The following is a 26,997-nucleotide window of genomic DNA, read 5'->3' on the forward strand; positions in this document are numbered from 1 at the left end:
GAAAAAAGTGCTCCATACTGTATAATGGACACATATGATGCCCGATACTGTATAATGGCACACAGTGCTCCATACTGTATAATGGCCCCACATCATGCTCCATGATGTTTAATGGCCACACAGTGTTCCATACTGTATAATGGCTCCACATGATGCTCCATACTGTATAATGGTTCCACATAATGCTCCATACTGTATAATGATCACACAATGTTCCATACTGTATAATGGCCCCACATGATGCTCCATACTGTATAATTGTTCCACATGATGCTCCACACTGTATAATCGTCATACAATGCTCCATACTGTATAATGGCCCCCCATGATCCTCAATACTGTATAATAGCCACACAGTGCTCCATACTCTAATGACCCAGCATGATGCTCCATACTGTATAATGGCCCCACATGAAGCTCTATACTGTATAATGGCAACACAGTGCTCAATACTGTATAATGGCCCCACACTATGCTCCATACTGTATAATGGCCCCACATGATGTTCCATACTGTATAATGGCCCCACATGATGCTCCATTCTGTATAATGGCCCAAATGATGCTCCATACTGTATAATGGCCACCTAGTACTCCATACTGTATAATGACCACACATGATGCTCAATACTGTATAGTGGCCACACAGTGCTCCAAACAGTATAATGGCCCCACATGATGCTCAATACCGTATAATTGCCACAGAGTGCTCCATACTGTATAATGGCCCCACATGATGCTCCATTCTGTTTAATGGCCACACAGTGCTCTATACTGTATAATGGCCCCACATGATGCTTCATACTGTATAATGTCCACACAGTGCTCCATACTGTATAATGGCTCCATATGATGCTCCACACTGTATAATGGCCCCACATGATGCTCCATACAAAATAATGGCCCCACATAATGCTCCATACTGTATAATGCTCATTACTGTATAATAGCCACACAGTGCTCCATGATGTATAATGGCCCCACATTATGCTGTGTACAGTATGATCGCAACTGACACATGATGCTGCATACTGCATGATGGCCACACTGCTTCATACTGTATAATGGCCTCACATGATGCTCAATACTGTATAATGGCCACACAATGCTCCATACTGTATAATGGCCAGACATGATGCTCAATACTGTATAATGGCCACACAGTGCTCCATACTGTGTTATGACCCCACATGATGCTGCGTAGAGTATAATGGCCATACATGATGCTCCATACTGTACAATGGCCACAAATGATTCTCAATACTGTATAGTGCCCTCAAAAAGTGCTCAATACTGTATAATGGCCCCTCATGATGCTCCATACTGTGTAATGGCCACACAGTGCTCAATACTGTGTTATGACCCCACATGATGCTCCATACTGTATAATGGCACCACATGATGCTCCATAATGTATAATGGCCACACAGTGCTGCTTATTGTGTAGTGGCCCCGCATGATGCACCATACTGTATTATGGCCCCACATGATGCTCAATACTGTATAATGGCCACACAGCGATCTATACTTTATAGTGGCCCCACATCATGCACCATACTGTTTAATAGCCAAAGTGGTCTATACTGTATAATGGCCACACATGATGCTCCATACTGTATAATGGCCCCACATAATGCTCAATCCTGTATAATGGCCACACAGTGCTCCATACTAAATAATGGCCCCACATAATGCTTCATACTGTATAATGGCTACACAATGCTCCAAACTGTATAATGGCCCCACATGATGCTCCATACTGTATAATGGCTCCACATGATGCTCATTACTGTATAATAGCCACACAGTGCTCCATGATGTATTATGGCCCCACATTATGCTGCGTACAATATGATCGCAACTGACACATGATGTTCCATACTGAATAATGGCCACACAGTGCTTCATACTGTGTAATGGCCCCAAATGATGATGCGTACAGTATAATGGCCACACATGATGCTCCATACTGTACAATGGCCACAAATGATGCTCAATACTGTATAATGCCCTCAAAAAGTGTTCCATACTCTATAATGCCCCCTCATGATGCTCCATAAAGTATAATGGCCACACAGTGCTCAATACTGTATAATGGCCCCACATGATGCTCCATAAAGTATAATGGCCACGCAGTGCTCCTTACTGTATAGTGGCCCCACATGATGCACCATACTGTGTTATGGCCCCACATGATGCTCAATACTGTATAATGGCCCCACATGATGCTCCAGTCTGTATAATGGCCCCACATGATGCTCCATACTGTATGATGGCCACATAGTACTACATACTGTACAATGGCCACACATGATGCTCAATTCTGTATAAAGGCCACACAGTGCTCCATACTGTATAATGGCCCACATGATGATCAATACCATATAATGGTCACACAGTGCTCCATACTGTATAATGGCCCCACATGATGCTCCATACTGTATAATGGCCCCACATGATGCTAAGTACTGTAAATTGGCCTCACAAGATGCTCCATCATGTGTAATGACCCAACATGTTGCTCAATACTGTATAATGGCCACACAGTGCTCCATACTGTATAATGGCACCAAAAGATGCTCAATACTGTATGATGGCCACGCAATGCTCAATAAAGTATAATGACCCCATATTATGGTCCATATTGAATAATGGCCCCACATGATGCTCCATACTGTATAATGCCCCCACATGATGCTCCATACCATATAATGGCCACACAAAGCTCAATACTGTATAATTGCAACACATGATGATCCATACTGTATAATGGCGTCACATGATGCTCTGTACTGTATAATGGCACACAGTGCTCCATACTTTATAATGGCCACACAATGCTCCATACTGTATAATGGGCCCACATGATGCCCCATTCTGTATAATGGCCCCACATGATGCTCCATGCTGTATAATGGTCACACAGTGCTCCATACTGTATAATGACACACATGATGCTCAGTACTGTATAATGGTCACACAGTGCTCCATACTGTATAATGGCCTAACATGATTCTCCATACTGTATAATGGCCACACAAAGCTCCATACTGTATAATGGCCCCACATGATGCTCCATAATGTATAATGGTCCTACATTATACACCATACTGTAAAAATGACCACACAATGCTCCATACTCTATAATGGCCCCACATGATGCTCCATACTGTATAATGGCCCCACATGATGCTCAATACTGTATAATTGCCATGCATGATGTTTCACACTGTATAATGGCCACACAGTGCACAATACTGTATAACGGCCTCACATGATGCTCCATTCTGTATAATGGCCCCACATGATGCTCCATACTGTATAATGGTGACACAGTGCTCCATACTGTATAATGGCCTCACATGATGCTCCATACTGTATAATGGCCACACAGTGCTCCATACTTAATAAAGGCCCCACATGATGCAACATACTGTATAATGGCCCCACATGATGCTCCATACTGTTTAATGGCCACACAGTGCTCCATAATGTATAATGGCCCCACATTATGCTCCATACTGTATAATGGCCACACAGTGCTCCATACTGAATAATGGCCTCACATGATGCTCCATACTGTATAATGGCCACACATGATGCTCCATACTGTATAATGGCCACACAGTGCTCCATACTAAATAATAGCCCCTGTTATGATCCTAGTGGGAGAGGATCTCTGGTATTCCGGCTAAGTCTGCAAAAATCATAGAACAGCTCTAGGGAGGTGGAAACTAGGCTAACCGCATACCTGATCCTAACACACAACTAAAAGTAGGCGGTGAACGTGCCTACGTTGTTTCTAGACGTCTCGAGCCAGCCGGAGAACTGACTACCCCTAAAGGGAAAATAAGACCTCACTTGCCTCTAGGGAAATTAACCCCAAAGATATAGAAAGCCCCCAACAAATAATAACGGTGAGGTAAGAGGAAAACACAAACGTAGAGATGAACTAGATTCAGCAAAGTGAGGCCCACTAATATAGATAGGCAGAAAATAGAAAGTGAACTATGCGGTCAGCAGAAAACCCTGCAAAAACATCCACGCTGAATATTCAAGAACCCCCGCACTGACTAACGGTGTGAGGGGAGAATATCAGCGCCCTAGAGCTTCCAGCGATCTAGAAAATCACATTTTGAGCAAGCTGGACAAAAAACACTGATAATGCAAATGATCCAAAGTATGCAAACAGAACTTAGCTTTTCTTGCATGAGACAGATGGCAAGGAATCAGGAGGAGACCAATTTGGACTAAATACATCGATACCAGGCAAGAGACTGAGTCCTAAGGAGAACTAAATAGGGAACACCCACAGCTTAATGAAACAGCTGAAGCCCAGGCCTGCAGAAAGACATGACTCATACAATACCGTTTGTGACCACAAGAGGGAGCCCAGAAACACAGTTCACAACAGTACCCCCCCTTGAGGAGGGGTCACTGAACCCTCACCAAGACCCCCAGGGCGATCAGGATGAGCAGCGTGAAAGGCATGAACCAAATCAGCCGCATGAACATCAGAGGCGACAACCCAGGAATTATCCTCCTGACCGTAGCCTTTCCATTTAACTAAATACTGAAGTCTCCGTCTAGAGATACGAGAATCCAAGATCTTCTCCACCACGTACTCCAACTCGCCCTCAACCAAAACTGGGGCAGGAGGCTCAACAGCAGGAACCACAGGCACCACGTACCGCCGCAACAAGGACCTATGGAACACATTATGAATAGCAAATGACGCTGGAAGGTCCAAACGAAAAGACACCGGGTTAAGGATTTCCAAAATCTTATAAGGACCGATAAAGCGAGGCTTGAACTTAGGAGAGGAGACCTTCAAAGGAACATGCCGAGAAGACAACCAAACCAAATCCCCAACACGAAGTCGGGGACCCACACCGCGGCGGCGGTTGGCAAAACGCTGAGCCTTCTCCTGTGACAATTTCAAATTGTCCACCACATGGTTCCAAATCCGCTGTAACCTATCCACCACAGAATCAACCCCAGGACAGTCAGAAGGTTCAACCTGGCCCGAGGAAAAACGAGGATGAAAACCAGAATTGCAGAAAAAGGGCGAAACCAAAGTGGCAGAACTAGCCCTATTATTAAGGGCAAACTCGGCCAGTGGCAAAAAGGTCACCCAATCATCCTGATCAGCAAAAACAAAACATCTTAAATAAGTTTCCAACGTCTGATTAGTTTGCTCGGTTTGGCCATTAGTCTGAGGATGAAAAGCCGACGAAAAAGACAAATCAATACCCATCTTAGCACAAAAGGATCGCCAGAATCTGGACACAAACTGGGATCCTCTGTCAGACACAATATTCTCAGGGATGCCGTGCAAACGAACCACATTCTGAAAGAACAAAGGAACCAAATCGGAGGAGGAAGGCAACTTAGGTAAGGGCACCAAATGGACCATTTTAGAAAAACGATCACACACCACCCAGATGACAGACATCTTCTGAGATACCGGAAGATCCGAAATGAAATCCATGGAAATGTGCGTCCAAGGCCTCTTCGGGATAGGCAAGGGCAAAAGCAACCCGCTGGCACGAGAACAGCAAGGCTTAGCCCGAGCACAAATCCCACAGGACTGCACAAAGGAACGCACATCCCGTGACAAGGAAGGCCACCAAAAGGACCTAGCCACCAAATCTCTGGTACCAAAAATCCCAGGATGCCCCGCCAACACCGAAGAATGAACCTCGGAAATAACTCTGCTGGTCCATCTATCAGGGACAAACAGTCTCTCTGGTGGGCAACGATCAGGTCTATCAGCCTGAAATTTCTGCAGCACTCGTCGCAAATCTGGGGAAATGGCAGACAAAATCACTCCCTCTCTGAGAATACCAGCCGGTTCTGAGACTCCCGGAGAGTCAGGCACAAAACTCCTAGAAAGCGCATCAGCCTTCACGTTCTTCGAACCAGGCAGGTATGAGACCACAAAGTCAAAACGGGAGAAAAACAACGACCAACGAGCCTGTCTAGGATTCAGGCGCTTGGCAGACTCGAGATAAATCAGATTTTTATGATCAGTCAAGACCACCACACGATGTTTAGCTCCCTCGAGCCAATGTCGCCACTCCTCAAATGCCCACTTCATAGCCAACAACTCCCGATTACCAACATCATAGTTCCGCTCAGCAGGCGAAAACTTTCTTGAAAAGAAAGCACATGGCTTCATCACAAAGCCATCAGAGCTTCTCTGCGACAAAACGGCCCCGCACCAATCTCAGAAGCATCAACTTCAACCTGGAAGGGAAGAGAGACATCCGGCTGGCACAAGACTGGCGCTGAAGTAAACCAGCGCTTCAGCTCCCGAAAGGCCTCCACGGCCGCAGGAGACCAATTAGCAACATCAGAACCTTTCTTGGTCATATCCGTCAAAGGTTTAACTACGCTAGAAAAATTAGCGATAAAACGACGGTAAAAATTAGCAAAGCCCAAGAACTTCTGAAGGCTCTTAACAGATGTGGGCTGAGTCCAGTCATGAATGGCACGGATCTTGACTGGGTCCATCTCCACAGTAGAAGGCGAAAAAATAAAACCCAAAAAAGAAACCTTCTGTACTCCAAAGAGACATTTTGAGCCCTTCACAAATAAAGCATTATCACGCAGAACCTGAAACACCATCCTGACCTGGTTCACATGGGACTCCCAATCATCAGAAAAATACCAAAATATCATCCAGATAAACAATCATAAATTTATCCAGATATTTCCGGAAGATGTCATGCATGAAGGACTGAAACACAGAAGGAGCATTAGAGAGTCCAAAAGGCATCACCAAGTACTCAAAATGACCCTCGGGCGTATTAAATGCTGTTTTCCATTCATCTCCCTGCTTAATGCGCACAAGGTTATACGCACCACGAAGATCTATCTTGGTGAACCAACTGGCACCCTTAATCCGAGCAAACAAATCAGACAACAATGGCAAAGGATACTGAAATTTGACCGTGATCTTATTCAGAAGACGATAATCTATACAAGGTCTCAAAGACCCGTCTTTCTTGGCCACAAAAAAGAATCCTGCACCAAGAGGGGAAGAGGATGGGCGAATATGTCCCTTCTCCAAAGACTCCTTTATATAACTCCGCATCGCGGCCTGCTCTGGTACAGATAAATTAAAGAGTCGACCCTTAGGAAATTTACTACCAGGAATCAAATTTATAGCACAATCACAGTCCCTATGAGGAGGAAGGGCACTGGACCTGGGCTCACTAAATACATCCTGGTAATCCGACAAAAACTCAGGGGTCTCAGAAGGAGTGGAAGAAGCAATAGACACCAACGGAGTATCGCCATGAACCCCCCGACAACCCCAACTTGACACAGTCATAGCTTTCCAATCCAAAACTGGATTATGGGTCTGTAACCATGGCAGACCCAAAACGACAACATCATGCAAATTATGCAGAACAAGGAAGCGAATCACCTCCTGATGTACAAGAGTCATGCACATGGTCACCTGCTGTTGTGAATTTGCTTTTTGCTCCCTCTAGTGGTTACTAGTTTTTTGACTCTGGTTTTTCTGTCATTCCTTTTATCCGCACCTGGGTCGTTAGTTAGGGGTGTTGCTATATAAGCTCCCTGGACCTTCAGTTCAATGCCTGGCAACGTAGTTATCAGAGCTAGTCTGCTGTGCTCTTGTCTACTGATCCTGGTTCCAGTTATATCAGCTAAGTCTGCCTTTTGCTTTTTGCTATTTGTTTTGGTTTTGTATTTTTGTCCAGCTTGTTCCAAATCTATATCCTGACCTTTGCTGGAAGCTCTAGGGGGCTGGTGTTCTCCCCCCGGACCGTTAGACGGTTCGGGGGTTCTTGAATTTCCAGTGTGGATTTTGATAGGGTTTTTGTTGACCATATAAGTTACCTTTCTTTATTCTGCTATCAGTAAGCGGGCCTCTCTGTGCTAAACCTGGTTCATTTCTGTGTTTGTCATTTCCTCTTACCTCACCGTCATTATTTGTGGGGGGCTTCTATCCAGCTTTGGGGTCCCCTTCTCTGGAGGCAAGAAAGGTCTTTGTTTTCCTCTACTAGGGGTAGCTAGATTCTCCGGCTGGCGCGTGTCATCTAGAATCAACGTAGGAATGATCCCCGGCTACTTCTAGTGTTGGCGTTAGGAGTAGATATATGGTCAACCCAGTTACCACTGCCCTATGAGCTGGATTTTTGTATTCTGCAGACTTCCACGTTCCTCTGAGACCCTCGCCATTGGGGTCATAACAGTTTGCCAGGCCCGTATTAAATGTTTAATGCATTGCAGAAGAGGGATTATAAGAAAGAAGATTCTGAGTTTTTTTTTTCTCAATCCCCTTTACCTCAGAGTGGCTATGCTTGCTGCAGACATGAATGTCCAGACCTTGATTACAAGTGTGGAGCCTTCTGACTGTCCTGGGGTGGATTCTGTGGTGGATAGGTTGCAGCAGATCTGGAATCATGTGGTGGACAACTTGAAGTTGTCACAGGAGAAGGCTCAGCGCTTTGCCAACAGCCGCCGCGGTGTGGGTCCCCGACTACGCGTTGGGGATTTGGTGTGGCTTTCTTCCCGCTTTGTTCCTATGTAGGTCTCCTCTCCCAAATTTAAACCTCGTTTTATTGGGCCTTACAAGATATTGGAAATCCTTAATCCTGTATCTTTTCGTCTGGATCTTCCTGTGTCGTTTGCTATTCACAATGTATTTCATAGGTCCTTGTTGCGGCGGTACATTGTGCCTGTAGTTCCTTCTGCTGAGCCTCCTGCTCCGGTGTTGGTTGAGGGCGAGTTGGAGTACGTGGTGGAGAAGATCTTGGATTCTCGCCTCTCCAGGCGGAGGCTTCAGTACCTGGTCAAGTGGAAGGGCTATGGTCAGGAGGATAATTCCTGGGTGGTCGCCTCTGATGTTCATGCGGCCGATTTAGTTCGTGCCTTTCATGCCGCTCATCCTGATCGCCCTGGTGGTCGTGGTGAGGGTTCGGTGACCCCTCACTAAGGGGGGGGTACTGTTGTGAATTTGCTTTTTGCTCCCTCTAGTGGTTACTAGTTTTTTGACTCTGGTTTTTCTGTCATTCCTTTTATCCGCACCTGGGTCGTTAGTTAGGGGTGTTGCTATATAAGCTCCCTGGACCTTCAGTTCAATGCCTGGCAACGTAGTTATCAGAGCTAGTCTGCTGTGCTCTTGTCTACTGATCCTGGTTCCAGTTATATCAGCTAAGTCTGCCTTTTGCTTTTTGCTATTTGTTTTGGTTTTGTATTTTTGTCCAGCTTGTTCCAAATCTATATCCTGACCTTTGCTGGAAGCTCTAGGGGGCTGGTGTTCTCCCCCCGGACCGTTAGACGGTTCGGGGGTTCTTGAATTTCCAGTGTGGATTTTGATAGGGTTTTTGTTGACCATATAAGTTACCTTTCTTTATTCTGCTATCAGTAAGCGGGCCTCTCTGTGCTAAACCTGGTTCATTTCTGTGTTTGTCATTTCCTCTTACCTCACCGTCATTATTTGTGGGGGGCTTCTATCCAGCTTTGGGGTCCCCTTCTCTGGAGGCAAGAAAGGTCTTTGTTTTCCTCTACTAGGGGTAGCTAGATTCTCCGGCTGGCGCGTGTCATCTAGAATCAACGTAGGAATGATCCCCGGCTACTTCTAGTGTTGGCGTTAGGAGTAGATATATGGTCAACCCAGTTACCACTGCCCTATGAGCTGGATTTTTGTATTCTGCAGACTTCCACGTTCCTCTGAGACCCTCGCCATTGGGGTCATAACAACCTGCGTCCAATACTGAGGTTTATTCTCCGCCAATGGCGTAGCATCAATTCCTCTAAGAGGAATAGGAAATTCCAAAGGCTCCAGGACAAAACCACAGCGCCTGGCAAATGACAAATCCATAAGACTCAGAGCAGCACCAGAATCCACAAAAGCCATGACTGAGTAAGAAGACAATGAATAAATTAAGGTCACAGACAAAATAAATTTAGGCTGTAAAGTACTAATGGCGACAGGATTAACAACTTTTTTTAAGCGTTTAGAGCATGCTGAGATAACATGCGTTGAATCACCACAGTAAAAACACAACCCATTTTGACGTCTATGATTTTGCCGTTCGGCTCTGGTCAGAATTCTGTCACATTGCATAGAGTCAGGTGTCCGTTCAGACAGCACCGCCAAAGGATTAGCAGATTTGCGCTCCCGCAAACGCCGATCAATTTGAATGGCCAGAGCCATTGAATCATTCAGACTTGTAGGGATAGGAAACCCCACCATCACATTCTTAATAGCTTCAGAAAGACCATTTCTGAAATTTGCGGCCAGGGCACACTCATTCCATTGAGTAAGCACGGACTATTTCCGAAATTTTTGACAATACACCTCAGCTTCGTCCTGACCTTGAAAGATAGCTAGCAACGCCTTTTCAGCCTGATTTTCAAGATTAGGCTCCTCATAAAGCAAACCAAGCGCCAGAAAAAACGCATCAACATTCACCAATGCAGGATCTCCTGGCGCCAGAGAGAAAGCCCAATCTTGAGGGTCGCCACGCAAGAAGGAGATAACAATTTTAACTTGCTGAGCGGAATCACCAGAGGAACGAGGTCTCAGAGACAGAAACAATTTACAATTATTCCTAAAATTCAGGAACTTAGATCTATCTCCAAAAAACAGCTCAGGAATAGGTATTTTTGGTTCAGACATAGGACTATGAGTGACAAAATCCTGAATGCTTTGCACCCTAGCAGCAAGCTGATCCACACTAGAAGTCAGAGTCTGAAAATTCATGTCTGCAGCAGAGCTCAAAGCCACTCAGAGTATAAGGGGATGAAAGAAGCTAGACAGACTGCAGCAAGGAAAAATAACACACACAAAAAAAAAAATACTCAGAACTTCTTTTTAATCCCGCTTCTGCGATGCATTAAACATTTCCTTTTGGCCTGGTATACTGTTATGATCCTAGTGGGAGAGGATCTCTGGTATTCCGGCTAAGTCTGCAAAAATCATAGAACAGCTCTAGGGAGGTGGAAACTGGGCTAACTGCATACCTGATCCTAACACACAACTAAAAGTAGCCGGTGAACGTGCCTACGTTGTTTCTAGACGTCTCGAGCCAGCCGGAGAACTGACTACCCCTAAAGGGAAAATAAGACCTCACTTGCCTCTAGGGAAATTAACCCCAAAGATATAGAAAGCCCCCAACAAATAATAACGGTGAGGTAAGAGGAAAACACAAACGTAGAGATGAACTAGATTCAGCGAAGTGAGGCCCACTAATATAGATAGGCAGAAAATAGAAAGTGAACTATGCGGTCAGCAGAAAACCCTGCAAAAACATCCACGCTGAAAATTCAAGAACCCCCGCACCGACTAACGGTGTGAGGGGAGAATATCAGCGCCCTAGAGCTTCCAGCGAGCTAGAAAATCACATTTTGAGCAAGCTGGACAAAAAACACTGATAATGCAAATGATCCAAAGTATGCAAACAGAACTTAGCCTTTCTTGCCTGAGACAGATGGCAAGGAATCAGGAGGAGACCAATTTGGACTGAATACATCGATACCAGGCAAGAGACTGAGTCCTAAGGAGAACTAAATAGGGAACACCCACAGCTTAATGAAACAGCTGAAGCCCAGGCCTGCAGAAAGACATGACTCATACAATACCGTTTGTGACCACAAGAGGGAGCCCAGAAACACAGTTCACAACAAGCCCCACATAATGCTCCATACTGTATAATGGCCCCACATGATGCTCCATTCTGTAAAATGGCCACATAGTTCTCAGTACTGTATAATGACCCCACATGATGCTCCATACTGTATAATGGCCCCACATGATGTTCCAAACTGTATAATGGCCACACATTGTTCCATACTGTGTAATGGCCCCACATGATGCTCCATACTGTATAATAGTCACACTTGATGCTCAAAACAGTATAATGGCCTTACATGATGCTCCATTCTGTATAATGGCCACTTAGTGCCCCATACTGTATGATGGCCCCACACGGTGCTCCATACTGTATAATGGCCCACATGATGTGCAGTACTGTATATTGGCCCCGCATGATGTTCCATTACTGTCTAATGGCCCCACATGATACTCCATACTGCATAATGGCCACACATTGTTCCATGTTGTGTAATGGCCACCATGATGCTCCATACTGTATAATTGCCCCACACGATGCTCAATACTGTATATTGGCCCCACATGATGCTCTATACTGTATAATGGCCACAGTGATCCATACTGTATAATGGCCACACATGATGCTCATAACTGCTCATAACTGCTGTAGTATATAAAGGATATTCAGTACAGACAAAAAGCTTGGACACACCTTCTCATTTAAAGATTTTTCTGTACTTTCATGACTATGAATTAACACATGTGAAATTATATACTTAACAAAAAGTGTGAAACAACTGAAATTATTTCTTATATTCTAGGTTTTTCAAAGTAGCCACCTTTTGCTTTGATGACTGCTTTTCACACTCTTGGCATTCTCTTGATGAGCTTCAAGAGGTAGTCACCGGGAATGGTCTTCCAACAATCTTGAAGGAGTTCCCAGAGATGTTTAGCACTTGTTGGCCCTTTTGCCTTCACTCTGCGGTCCAGCTCACCCCAAACCATGTCGATTGGGTTCAGGTCTGGTTCTGTGGAAGCCAGATCATCTGGCGTAGCAACCCATCACTCTCCATCTTGGTCAAATAGCCCTTACACAGCCTGGAGGTGTGTTTGGGCTCATTGTCTTGTTGAAAAATAAATGATGGTCCAACTGAATGCAAACTGGATGGAATAGCATGTCGCTGCAAGATGCTGTGGTAGCCATGCTGATTCAGTATGCCTTCAATTTTGAATAAATCCCCAACAGTGTCACCAGCAAAGCACCCCCACACCATCACACCTCCTCCTCCATGCTTCACAGTGGGAACCAGGCATGTAGAGTCCATCCGTTCACCTTTTCTGCGTCGCACAAAGACACGGTGGTTGGAACCAAAGATCTCAAATTTGGACTCATCAGACCAAAGCACAGATTTCCACTGGTCTAATGTCCATTCCTTGTGTTCTTTAGCCCAAACAAGTCTCTTCTGCTTGTTGCCTGTCCTTAGCAGTGGTTTCCTAGCAGCTATTTTACCATGAAGGCCTGCTGCACAAAGTCTCCTCTTAACAGTTGTTGTAGAGATGTGTCTGCTGCTAGAACTCTGTGTGGCATTGAACTGGTCTCTAATCTGAGCTGCTGTTAACCTGCGATTTCTGAGGCTGGTGACTCTGATAAACTTATCCTCAGAAGCACAGGTGACTCTTGGTCTTCCTTTCCTGGGGCGGTCCTCATGTCAACCAGTTTCTTTGTAGCGCTTGATGGTTTTTGCCACTGCACTTGGGGACACTTTCAAAGTTTTCCCAATTTTTCGGACCGACTGACCTTCATTTCTTAAAGTAATGAAGGCCACTCGTTTTTCTTTACTTAGCTGCTTTTTTTCTTGCCATAATACACATTCTAACAGTCTGTTCAGTAGGACTATCAGCTGTGTATCCACAAGACTTCTGCACAACACAACTGATGGTCCCAACCCCATTTATAAGGCAATAAATCCCACTTATTAAACCTGACAGGGCACACCTGTGAAGTGAAAACCATTCCCGGTGACTACCTCTTGAAGCTCATCAAGAGAATGCCAAGAGTGTGCAAAGCAGTCATCAAAGCAAAAGGTGGCTACTTTGAAGAACCTAGAATACAAGACATATTTTGCAGTTGTTTCACACTTTTTTGTTAAGTATATAATTCCACCTGTGTTAATTCATAGTTTTGATGCCTTCACTGCGAATGTACAATTTTCATAGTCATGAAAATTCAGAAAAATCTTTAAATGAGAAGGTGTGTCCAAACTTTTGGTCTGTACTGTATATATATATATATATATATATATATATATATATATATATATATGTTCTGTGCCTACGACTAACAGGCTGCCCTGAATCGCTGTAACTGTTGCCACTACTCCTGGTTACAATGCCTTGTACTGTAGGCACAGCAGAGCAGGGCTTAGCTGCATGTATGTGTGCAACATACACACGTACCTGTTATGACCCCAATGGCAGAGGGTCTCAAAAATACATACCAAGTCTGCAAACACAAAAAACCAGCTCATAGGGCAGTGGTAACTGGGCTGACCATATATCTAATCCTAGCACCACAAATAGCAGCAGCCGGGGAACGTGCCTACGTTGGTTCTAGACGTCTCGCGCCAGCCGGAGAACTAACTAACCCTAGAAGGGAAAAGATAGACCTTTCTTGACTCCAGAGAAAATACCCCAAAAGTTGGATACAAGCCCCCAACAAATAATAACGGTGAGGTAAGGAGAAAAGACAAACGTAAGAATGAACTAGATATTTAGCAAAGAGAGGCCCACTGACTAATAGCAGAATATAGTAAGATGACTTATACGGTCAGCAAAAACCCTATCAAAATTTCCACGCTGGATATTCAAGAACCCCCGAACCGTCTAACGGCCCGGGGGGAGAACACCAGCCCCCTAGAGCTTCCAGCAGAATCAGGAATCACATTTAGTACAAGCTGGACAAAAAATAATAGCAATGCAAATAACCAAAAAACAAGGAAGCAAGACTTAGCTTAATTTTGCAAGATCCAGGACCAGCAGACAGGAGCAAACAGAAAGGAACTGATTACAATGATGCCAGGCACTGGACTGAGAATCCAGGAAGTTTATATAGCAACACCCCTGGACTAACGGCCCAGGTGGGTGCCAAACTGAGGAAAGACAATCCCAGAGTCATATCACTAGTGACCACAAGAGGGAGCCAAAAAAGTCTAATTCACAACACGTACCTAAGAATGTCCTCTCTCCCACCGCCCCGGAAGAAGATATGGAAGGGGCATGGCCTAATACAAGGGGGCATGTCAGATGCTTCTGCTGGCTGTGCGGTAGAAGTAGAGTCCTGTGCGGGACTGCGGGGCACAGCCTCAAAATCGGGACAGTTTGAGGGATGGTTGGGAGCTATGTACACCTGCTTTGTGTCAGCACTGAGGGGGTTAATGTCCCCTGCATCCAGTAATGGGGAATTTCCAGCACCTACCTCCACCTGCACAGCCGCACACCACATATATGGGTGTTCTGTGCGCACAGGACCTGTGATGAGGTCACAGGAGGGGAGATGTCAGGGGTCACATGATCAGGGGTCACAGTGTATGATGTGAATAGAGCGGGGTTGTACATGTAGGATGAGGAGTCGCGCATGTGCAGCGCCCCACTGCCGCAGGGCCGAGGGGTACCCGGTACCGGGTCTCTGAGTCTCTGTTCTGGGGTTGTCACGGTGGCTAGACCCGGTCCGTGACCCTGCTGGGAAGGGGGCGCATACAATTAAAGGTGAAAGTGTGGTGGTGAGGTTGCGGTGCTGTGCAGGTCGCAGTAAATAACGAGGACACCAGGTTGCAGTCTCTTTACCTCTTTACTGAAGGATTCTGAGTCCTCAGTCCGGAATACGGTTAACCAGGCTGCGCAAGTCCGGCCGGTCCAATGGCACCTCCAGAGTTCCCTTCGCAGGTGGAAATCTGTGCCTACCTTCTAGCACTTGTGTGTTGTGGTCCTCCCCTGCTGTGCTTACGGAAAGTCCCCACAACCGTTGTGTCTGTTTCTCGTGTTCCCTCACAACTCGATTCTGATGTTCTTCTATGTCCCCCAGATGTTGTAGTAAGGATCCACCCGTATGACGGGGAGGCTCGGAGGGTCTTCCGGGACCCTAGCGTCACCTTACTCCTGTTGTTACCTCCCTGAGTCTTCCTGGGTCTATTCAGTGAGACAGCCCACCTCTAGCTTACTGTCCTGCCGTAGGTTTGAAGTCTGGCTTGGAACCTAGTACTTCCTCGGCGTTCCGGCCACCGGTTATGTGCCTCAGTAGGATGTTGCCTCTCTCACAGCACGACTCCTACTGGTGTTCTCCTTGTTGCGTTGATCTCGTTTCTCACTCAGCACAATATATCTCGCTTCTTATCCTTTCTTGGGGTGCCGCCGCTATGAAGAGCAGGCGCGAACCCGTGACTTTCTCTCTGTTTGCTAGGCCTCTGTCAGGATCCCACCCCTGATAGGGACCCCTCTGAATCTTCCCCTACAACACCCCCTGCCACTAGGTGTTGCCTGGTTCCAACCCAGTCAGCTGTCTGACTAACTTCCTGCCTGACCCCCAGTTTTACCAATGTGTGAGTAGTGGCCTAATACATAGAACCCTTAGCTCCCCCTGGAGGCCAGACTGTGAAATGTATTGGTGTCTGTGATACCTGGTCAGGTGAACTCCTTCAGTGCCATCAGACGCACCATGGCCCCCCATAGCGGTGGAGCAACAGTACTGCAACAACCAGGACTCTAGGGCGCTGCACATGTACAACACATGTATATGTCATGGAGCTACATGAGAATGGAGAGGAGTGAACATATATGTATATGAACATATATATGAATATATGTGTATGAACATACTGTATATACGTGGCGCATGTGTAAAGAGATGGACAAACTGCCCACATTTCCCCTGAAGAAAATTCAACTTGTCATGATGTATATTGTGAAGTGTGACTTGTGATAATGATATTGATAATATGTGTAGTTTAACAGTAAAAATAGTTAGACTTAACCCTTTAATGACAGCCAATACGTCTTTTAACTGACCTGAGATGTAAAAGAATAGTATCCCCATACAGGTAACAATCCAGTAGCTGTCAGCTGTCCACTATAGCTGACAACTTGCTGTATCAGCCACGATCAGTGTTTGCACCATCCATTTCTGTTTAACCCCTTAGATGCTGCTGTCAATAGTGACTACATCATTATAAATGGTTAACAGAGTGTGGGGGCTTCCTCTTTATCCCAATCGGTGCACTCAAATCATGATTGTTTGGTCCTGATGTTTGCAATGGCAATTCACGACCAAATAGCGACCTTAGAGTCTGACAGTTGTTGTAACCTGTTCAGACGTTACCGACATTTAGGTGGTTAAAATACACATTTTCATTTCTGTCATCCCACTTTGCATTAATTCCTGTAAAGCACCTGAAGGGTTAATAAACTACCTGGCAGCAGTTTTCAATATGTCAGGGGGTGCTGTTTTAAAATGGTGTCATGTTGGGGGGGGTTTTCCCAATATATGAGACCCCTAAAGTCACTTCAAACATGGATAGTTCCCTAAAAAGATAAATGTTGTAAACTTCCATGAAAAAATGAAAAATTGCTGGTACATTTTTAAACCTCCTAAAATGCTAACAAAATAAAATAACGTTTTACAAATGGTGCTGATGTAAAGCCGACATGTGTGAAATGTTATTTATTAATGGTTTGCTGTGGTATGACTATCTGGATTAAAGGGACAATCATTCAAATTTTGAAAATTGCACATTTTTTAACATTTTTCTCACATTTTTGATATTTTTTATAAATAAACACAAAACATAGTGACCTAACTTTACCATTATCATAAAGTATAATGTGTCACGAAAAAACAATCTCAAAATCACTGGGATTTGTTGAAGCGTTGCAGAGTTATTACCACATAAAGTAACACTGGTCAGATTTCAAAAATTTGGCTCCATCACTAAGGGGTTAATGTTTGGGGTTATCCCAGATTGGGAGGGGCTAAATTGAACAGAAAATGACGGTTTCCAGTCTCCGGGAAAATGCGCTGAAATCTGATCTCCCGAGATCTTGGTGCCGAAATCGCCATCTGCGCGTGGGTCGCCCCCCGCAGTCATTTTCCCGTAGTCCACTGCATAGGAAACTATGTAACTGTGGGGAATCTGGGCTTTCACAAAATGTCGGCAGAGTCCCCGATGCACCGAACAACCGCAGTGGCATGCCACACATCTGAACACCCCTCATCCCAGCCTGTGCCTGCAGCACGCTCCACTCTTGCCTCCTACAGCAACGACCTTGGGACCCTGCTTCACCGTAGCTAACACCCCCTGGTAGGGAATATCCTAATTATAAGACGCACCCCCATTCTCCCCAACTTTTTTGAGGAAAAAAGTATGTCTTACAATCCAAAAAATACGGTCCCTGCTATCTCCTGTATATACTGTAACTCTCCCCGAGTGTTATGATCTGGTGGCCGAGGAGCAGCATGAGACGTACTCTGGAGAAGGGGGTACCTGTACTGACCGCAGACCCTGAACTAAACACTGCAACTAGAAGTAGCCGTGGGATGTACCTAACACGGCCTAGACACCTCGACACAGCCGGAGGACTAAATACCCCTAAAGATAGAAACGGGAAAACTATCTTGCCTCAGAGAAAATCCCCAAAGGATAGACAGCCCCCCACGAATATTGACTGTGAGAGGAGAGGGAAATAACATACGGAGACTGAAAACAGGATTTAGCAAAGGAGGCCACTCTAGCTAAATAGAAAGGACAGGACAGAGTACTATGCGGTCAGTATTAAAACACTAGAAAATATCCACCACAGAAAATACAAAATCTCCACATCTAACTAAAGATATGGAGGGTATTTCTGCATCTCCAGAGATTCTAGCTTGGCTGAATAAATCCTTACACAGACAAAGCTGGACAAGAAAAAACATAGAAATTCACTGAACTATTAAGCCCACAGCATGTGGACTGCAAAAACAAAGCCAGAACTTATCTTTGTTGATTTGGACAGCATAGCAGGAGAAACAAGGCAGAGATGTGAATCCTCCAAAAACAATGGACAACTGGCACTGACTAAAGGATCAGCAAGACTAAATAGCCCAGTCAGAATTGCACTAAGTGAACACACCTGATGAATGCTGCGATCCAAAGACAGCAGCACTACCACTTATAACCACAGGAGGGAGCCCAAGAGCAGAATTCACAACACCGAGTTAATGTTCAGTAAAAACTTTATTTTTGACTGGTGGTCTCCCTAATTGAACTGTCCAAAACCTGATCCTGGCAAACCAACAACATTTGATACAAGCGGCCTGCACGGGTGTAATGCCCTCGCAGCACAAGTCTGCACACCCAGACAGATCTCTTCCACCTACCTGGAGATCTTATGTGCTGAGACTCCAAAAGGTCCCCCACTGACCCTGGAAATAGTCCACAACCAACCCCGGAAGTTGTCCCCAACCCTGGGAGCACACTTCTTGTCACCTGGGCGGATTGCTTCGCAGTTGTTGAATGAGCCAAGAACAGGAGAGAGGGGTGTAAACAGGCCCAGCTGGATAACCCCACTGGAGAAAATTTTACACAGCAGATGACTCGGGGACTGGTGGTCTACTTTGACCTTGGAAGGGGCTTTGGCTTCTTTATGGAGAGCACCTGGAACAAGATGTATGTGAATGAAAGAGGTCTTCTCTGCAGTCTCAGTCTACAGCCCAGAGAGCGAGTCCAATTCTTGAAGGAGGATGGGATACTGCGGTAGTTTGCAAAAGGGTCTTCAGTATAAAATTAGAGATGAGAGGAGTGCCTGCAGCAGTGCAGCATTGACAAGAGGTTTCAGGTCTTAAGACCATAAGTAGAGATGAGAGAACTTGTTCGGAAAATGTTCACCAATCTCAAATTCAGCCCGAATATAGCATATTCTGATTAGTGTTCCAAAATTTTTCATAAAAATCTGCAAAAGGTGGCCAAATATCGGTAAATCACAGAGTTCACTAAAGGCTCTTTCAAACATCAGTGTTTCTAGTAACAGCACATGCCTCAAAACGTCCCACACATGTGCAATCTGATGACATTCCTGTGTCATTAATTTGACACGTACGAGTGCCTGAGAATCATCGGTTCTGTTCGCGTTGTTTCCTGGCACTGGGTGCTGAAGAAGACAGCTGACATCTTTGTCCCCTGCTTGCGATCTGCACTAGCAGGGGACAATGTTGAGAGTTGTAGTATTGTATTCAACTGTTCACAGCGAAAGCAGGCGGTGACTGATGGGAGTATTCATCATCCGCTGCCTGGCTGTAAAAGAATAAAAGAAGACATGGGGTCAGGGCCGGACTGGCCATCTGGCAATTCTGGCAAATGCCAGAAGGGCCTCTCTGGTTGTGGGCCACCTTGTCTGCTTCATTGTTTAACAGAATCGATGTTCTCAAGACACCAATACTGTTAAGAGTTGTGATGGAGGTATCATTAGCAATATCGGTCTAGTAGTAAATATTGCTTTCCCCTATGAAGGGTAATATTAGTAATTTATCCCATCTGGTGCTTGGGGATAAGAACAGCATGGGCCTGTGTGATTTCAAATGCCAGGGCTGAATTTCATTCCCAGTCCGTACCTGCATGGGGTTCCCCTGTATTTTTGATAACCAGCCAGGCAAAAGTGACAAGGCTAGTTCTCAAGAATAGAGGGGGTCCCTGCGCCATTACTAAGCTGTGACATCAACCCCACAAATATGAACCCCACTATCCACCACCAACACAGGGCAAGTGGGAAGAGGCGGGAAAAGGGCCAGAATTGGTGAATCTAATAGATACGCCTTGGGGTATCTGCTGCTTGCTATTTTTAGGCTGGGGGCAATATTCAGGGCCCTTTACCAGTTTGAGAATACAAGATTGGAGGATGATATATCAATATTAATGAGTTTAACTGAAACAAAGATTTCTTTGCCAGATATCGGAGTGGATCCTTTCACACATTTTTGGACCATTTAAAAGGGGTATAAAATAAAATTACATGCCTCCTATTTCACCTGGTAATGTGATAGATTTATTTCATGATATGGTAATAAATGACATAGAAGCACTTCATTATAAAATGCCGCAAAACTATTTAAATACTGCAGAATTAAAAGCATTAGATGAAATGAGGAAATGGGACCATCATAATTATAAGAGTAGACAAAGGTTGAAATTTAGTATTGTTAAAACGAGAGTATTATATATCTGAAGCCTTATTACAATTAAATGATGAAGTTACTTATCTCCCATTAGATAAAGATCCAACAGAGAATTTTAAAAATAAGTTGAGATCTTTACTCAGAAAGTATGTGGAAAAAGGAATTCTCTCAAAGAAAAAAGCGGAAAAATTAATATCTGAATACCCAGCAAAGCCTCATTGGTATAGTATTCCAAAAATCCACAAATCTAGAGAAAAACCTCCAGGCCGACCAATAATATCTGGGATTATTTCCCTTACAGAACCTCTGTCACAATATCTAGACTGGTTATTGAAACATTTAATAAAACAAATTCCCTCTTTTTTAAAAGACTCTGGTGATTTTTTGAAGGTTTTAAGTGATATAGACTGGCAAACAACTTTTTTGTTGGTATGTATAGATGTGGAAAATCTATATACACACACAAAAAATAGGTATTGAAGCTATTGGTCAAATTTTTAAAAAATACTGATTGCGATCCAAGAAGTATCGTTTCTCCTTGTGGAGAGTGACATGTTAAGCATGTTGAGGTGAGGAGGCAAAGCCGCCATGCTCCTCTGGGAAATATGCAAATTTTCTCTTCAGAGTGGATGAGGACTAGAACTCTAGTGCCACCTATTGGAAGTAGCAATCCTTCTTGGATTCTGGTCAGACGCCTCTCAATCAGCCAAACCAGATCTCCGCTTTGCACTGACGAGGGGAAGTACCCCGAAACACAGTGTCTACAAACTGAGATTTTGGTTTGACTTTTATCCTAAGTCATGTGACAAGGCTCGTTAAAGGGTGGACATTGACTGCTAGGATTGCTATTTCCAGTAGGTGGTACTAGAGTTCTAGTCCTCTTCCTCTCTGAAGAGACAATTTGCATATTTCCCAGAGGAGCATTGCGGCTTTAAGTCTCCTCACCTCGACATGCTTAACATGTCACTCTCCGCAAGGAGAAACGATACTTTTTGGATCCCGGTCAGACACCTCTCGATCAGCCAAACCACATCTCCGCTTTGCACTGACGAGGAGCAGTACCCTGAAACACAGTGTCTGCAAATTGATATTCTGGTTTGCCTTTTATCCTAAGTCATGTGACAAGGCTCGTTAAAGGGTCGACATTGACTGTTAGGATTGCTACTTCCAATAGGTGGCACTAGAGTTCTAGTCCTCTTCCTCACTAAAGAGAAAATTTGCATAAAAAATACTGATAAAACTGCAGACTATATATCATTCATTCTGGAATCTTTAGAATTTGTCTTGTCCCATAACGCCTTCAAATTCTTGAGAAATTGTATTTACAACGGATCGGTACAGCCATGGGCACACCGGTCGCATGCGTTTTTGCCTATTTATTTTTAGCAGTTTTTGAAGATAAATATATCACAAGTGCCATGAACCGCTACCTTAAATATATCCGTACATACTTGAGATATGTGGATGACATATTTATGCTATGGGACGGCACAGAAAAAGAATTTCAGGACTTCGTGTGCAACCTAAATACAATCAATACAGAAAACATGCGGTTTACATCTTGTTTTGGAGGGAATAAATTAGAATTTTTTAGATGTAGAAATTAACATCTTAGAAGGACAAATAATCTCTATGGCATTTAGGAAGTCCACCGCGACAAATATGATGCTATATTACAAGAGTGCGCACCCCTTACATACTAAAAAACGCGTACTATATAGCCAAATGTTAAGGTTATGTAAAAAGAATAGTGAAATTATTTATAAAGAACAAATAGAAACTTTATAAAATCGATTTATTGAAAGGGCTATCCGATATCTTTGTTAAATGAAGCTCAAGAACATGCAAGCAAATTTTCGCATAATACACTGCTTGATAGAAATAAAAGTAAAAACAAAGTAAAATACCTAAAAGAGAAGGAAACGCTAAGGTTCACTTGTAAATTCAAACAGTCCAATAGATAACATCATTCATGTGGCAATTTGGAAACACTGGCACATTATAAAAGCAGATAGAGATCTGCAAAAAAATAAGATATATGAGCCCACAATTTCCAAACCGCAGAACACATAATATTGGTGATTTATTAGTACACAATCGAATATTACCCATGGAAACCAACTGGCTAAAAAGAAATAATTTAAAAGGGAATTTTAAATGTGGAAATTGTGCGAACTGCCCTTTACATCTTACATCTAATCCTCTCCGTATTGGTGCTGCTACACACAGAGTTTTGGACTTTCTCTCATGCAAAACCAAGTTCGTGGTGTACATCTTATTTTTCCCATGTCTGTTCTATTATGTAGGGAAAACAATTAGACCATTAACTACCAGGTTTTCCAAACACTATAGATCAATAACTTCAGGTAAAGGGTCTTTAAGATTAATACAGCACATAAAAGAACAGCATAATTATAATCCTGATACATTAATGTTTGCAGGTCTCAAAATTGTTAAAAACCTACCACAAGGTTATGAAGTCCGCACTCTCTCTTTCCACATGCCTCCTTGACCTGCACGCCCTCTTCCCTGTCTATGCCACAAAAAGGTGAAATAAAGGACTTTAACCCTTTCTGACCTCGGATGGGATAGTACGTCCGAGGTCAGATCCCCTGCTTTGATGTGGGCTCCGGTGGTGAGCCCGCATCAAAGCCGGGACATGTCAGCTGTTTTGAACATAGCAAGCCTGTAATTAAGCTACATAGGAGCGATGTGATGATCTCTGCTATGTAGCAAAGCCGATCAGTCTATGCCAGCTTCTAGCCTCCCATAGAGGATATTGAAGCATGGCAAAAGTAAAAAAAAAGGTTTAAAAAAAGTATGAAATAAATAAAAAAATATAAAAGTTTAAATCACCACCCTTTCGCCCCATTCAAAATAAAACAATAAAAATAAAAACAAATATATACATATTTGGTATCGCCGCTCTCAGAATCGCCCGATCTATCAATAAAAAAAAAGAATTAACCTGATCGCTAAACGGCATAGCGAGAAAAGAATTCGAAACGCCAAAATTATGTTTTTTTGGTCGCCGAACATTGCATTAAAATGCAATAATGGGCGATCAAAAGACCGTATCTGCACCACAATGATATCAGTAAAAATGTAAGCTCGGCACGCAAAAAATAAGCCCTCAACTGATCCCAGATCACGAAAAATGGAAACGCTATGGGTATCGGAAAATGGCGCACTTTTTTTTTTTTTTTTTTTTTTAAAGTTTGGAATTTTTTTTCACCACTTAAGTAAAAAATAACCTAGATATGTTTGGTGTCTATGAACTTGTAATGAACTGTAGAATCATAATGGCATGTCATTTTTAGCATTTAGTGAAGCTAGCAAAAACGCCAAACAAAAAACAAGCTTTGGGATTGCACTTTTTTTTGCAATTTCACAGCATTTGGAATTTTTTTCCCATTTTATAGTACATGACATGGTAAAACCAATGGTGTCATTCAAAAGTACAACTTGTCCCGCAGAAAATAAGCCCTCACATGGCCATATTGACAGAAAAATAAAAGTTATGGCTCTGGGAAGGAGGGGAGCGAAAAACGAAAACGGAAAATTGCAAGTTCATGAAGGGGTTAAAATATCAATAAAGTTGTGAGTGCCGCAATTATCGATGAATATAATCTGTGTGTTTGGCTTTGCCTCCCATTGAAGTCAATAGGATTCAGGTATGTTCGAACCGTTCGGTAATCATCGGGAAGATCGCCAATCCGAACCAAAATAGAAAGGTTCGCTAATCTCTAGGCTCATGTGAGGAATAATAGTGGGGTAACCTCCCCACATGTCTTTGATTCCTTGGTGGAGTGAAGAACGACCAGCTTATGGGACATAGTAGCCAAAACAGACATGGTATGTGTGGCCAGAGTGTCAACTCCGCTATGTACATGCAGAGAATAAAGGCCAACGAGACGTAGGTCTGATTACCAGTGGTTGGAAACCTATTTTTGAGAAGAAGGAACAGAGATGAAGCTGGATAATGCCGCGATGTGCCAGTTGTATTTGATAAGAGGAACGAGCTTCCCATTTCCAGCGGGTCACTGACCCATTTGTCTTCGACTCCTCGATTATCGCCAAAGTTGTTGTCTTGCCCCTTGTTTAGTTTCTTGTGCTTGTTGCGAATTCCCGTGCTGGATTAAGAGACACTGCAGCCACTGAATGTAATTATACCCTCAGTCAAGGACTGAACCTCATCCAGTGTGTATATCATCCCTAAGGGACTATGCGTGTGTTCCTACCTTGAAGACAGGAGAGGAGTTAAAGGATTGCGTCCCCATCCTAAGGATTGATAAGGGGCAATGTACTGTTCCCTTGTCATAAGGGAGCTACTCTTATAGGGATGGACTCAACTGTGTATTGTTGGCTTGTGGACCTTGCTCAAAGAGGCCAAAGTAACCCGCAGGACTCAGGCCGGCGTAAGGAAAATGAAAAGGACTCTGATGGTGGGTTCAAACTAAAAGGACCTCTTTCAAACAAAAGGAAAAAACATTTTCTGGTTTAAGAAATGTGCAGGAGGATGATTTGGCATTCTTGCAAAGCATCTGGTGATACAATTTAAAGTATGTGCACAAGTGAGATGGTGAAGGGGAAATGTAAGGACATGGACATACAGCCCACATTCTACCTGGAAGAAATGCAAATTGCAGTGATGTATAATGTGAAGTGTGACTTGTGTTAATGATGTTGATAATGTGTGTAGTTTCACAGCAGGGATAGTTATTCAGATCTCATCGAAGAGTTAAGCTGTTACAACATTTATAACATAGATCCAAGAAGTATCGTTTCTCCTTGCGGAGAGTGACATGATAAAAATGTCGAGATGAGGAGACTTAAAGCCGCAATGCTCCTCTGGGAAATATGCAAATTGTCTCTTCAGAGAGGAAGAGGACTAGAACTCTAGTGCCATCTATTGGAAGTAGCAATCCTAACAGTCAATGTCGACCCTTTAACGAGCCTTGTCACATGACTTAGGTTAATAGCCAAACCAGAATCTCAATTTGCAGACACTGTTTCGGGGTACTGCCTCTCGTCAGTGCAAAGTGGAGATGGGCAGTACCCCGAAACACAGTGTCTGCAAATTGAGATTCTGGTTTGGCTTTTATCCTAAGTCATGTGACAAGGCTCATTAAAGGGTCGACATTGACTGTTAGGATTGCTACTTCCAATAGGTGGCACTAGAGTTCTGGTCCTCTTCCTCTCTGAAGAGACCATTTGTATATTTCCCAGAGGAGCATTGCGGCTTTAAGTCTCCTCACCTCGACATACTTATCATGTCACTCTCCGCAAGGAGAAACAATACTTCTTGGATCCCGATCAGATGCCTCTCAATCAGCCAAACTAGATCTCCACTTTGCACTGACGAGGGGCAGTACCCCGAAACACAGTGTCTGCAAATTGAGATTCTGGTTTGGCTTTTATCCTAAGTCATGTGACAAGGCTCGTTAAAGGGTCGACATTGACTGTTAGGATTGCTACTTCCAATAGGAGGCACTAGAGTTCTAGTCCTCTTCCTCTCTGAAGAGACAATTTGCATAACAACTTAGAAAAAGAAATATGCAAGTGCACAGGGATCACCAAATAAAAGCCTTTATTATGAATGGCATTGGAAGACAAAAAAGGTACAAAAATGTAAAACACATAAAAAAAGCCAATAGGCCATTTATTCACAAATCTGTGTCTATAGTTATATTAACACCTATCCTCATATGCCTGATACATTACAGTTCACAGGATTTCCAGCAAAGAAAATAAAAGCTTAGTTTATACTGACATAGAATGATAACCAAAGGAATATGAACAATTTGTAATGCCAAGATAGCAAAAAATAAACAAGTATTGTTCAATTACAATTAATAACGCTAGTGATATGCATGTCAGCACATAAGGACTTATGCTAAGCACAGATAACCATGAGAATAATGAAACAAATAGGACAAAATAAATATAACAAGGAACCTGTGAATGAGGCAAAAATAGAATCAGGAGAAAAAATTCTGTGTGTTTCACCACACAAGCTGTGGCTTCTTCATGGGGCCTCCTTTCTAATGGTGCCAGATAATGTCCCTTATATACACAAAGATAACAGAATAATAAAGTACATGATTTAATTATCAGGTGTAGGAGGCAGAGGGAATATATCAAGGGGTTATATCAGGTTGGAAACGTGTAATGCGCATGTATGAACTTAAAATATAAATAAAGTT

The sequence above is a fragment of the Ranitomeya variabilis genome, chromosome 4 (assembly GCF_051348905.1).
Source record: "Ranitomeya variabilis isolate aRanVar5 chromosome 4, aRanVar5.hap1, whole genome shotgun sequence".
In the NCBI taxonomy this organism is placed as follows: Eukaryota; Metazoa; Chordata; class Amphibia; order Anura; family Dendrobatidae; genus Ranitomeya; species Ranitomeya variabilis.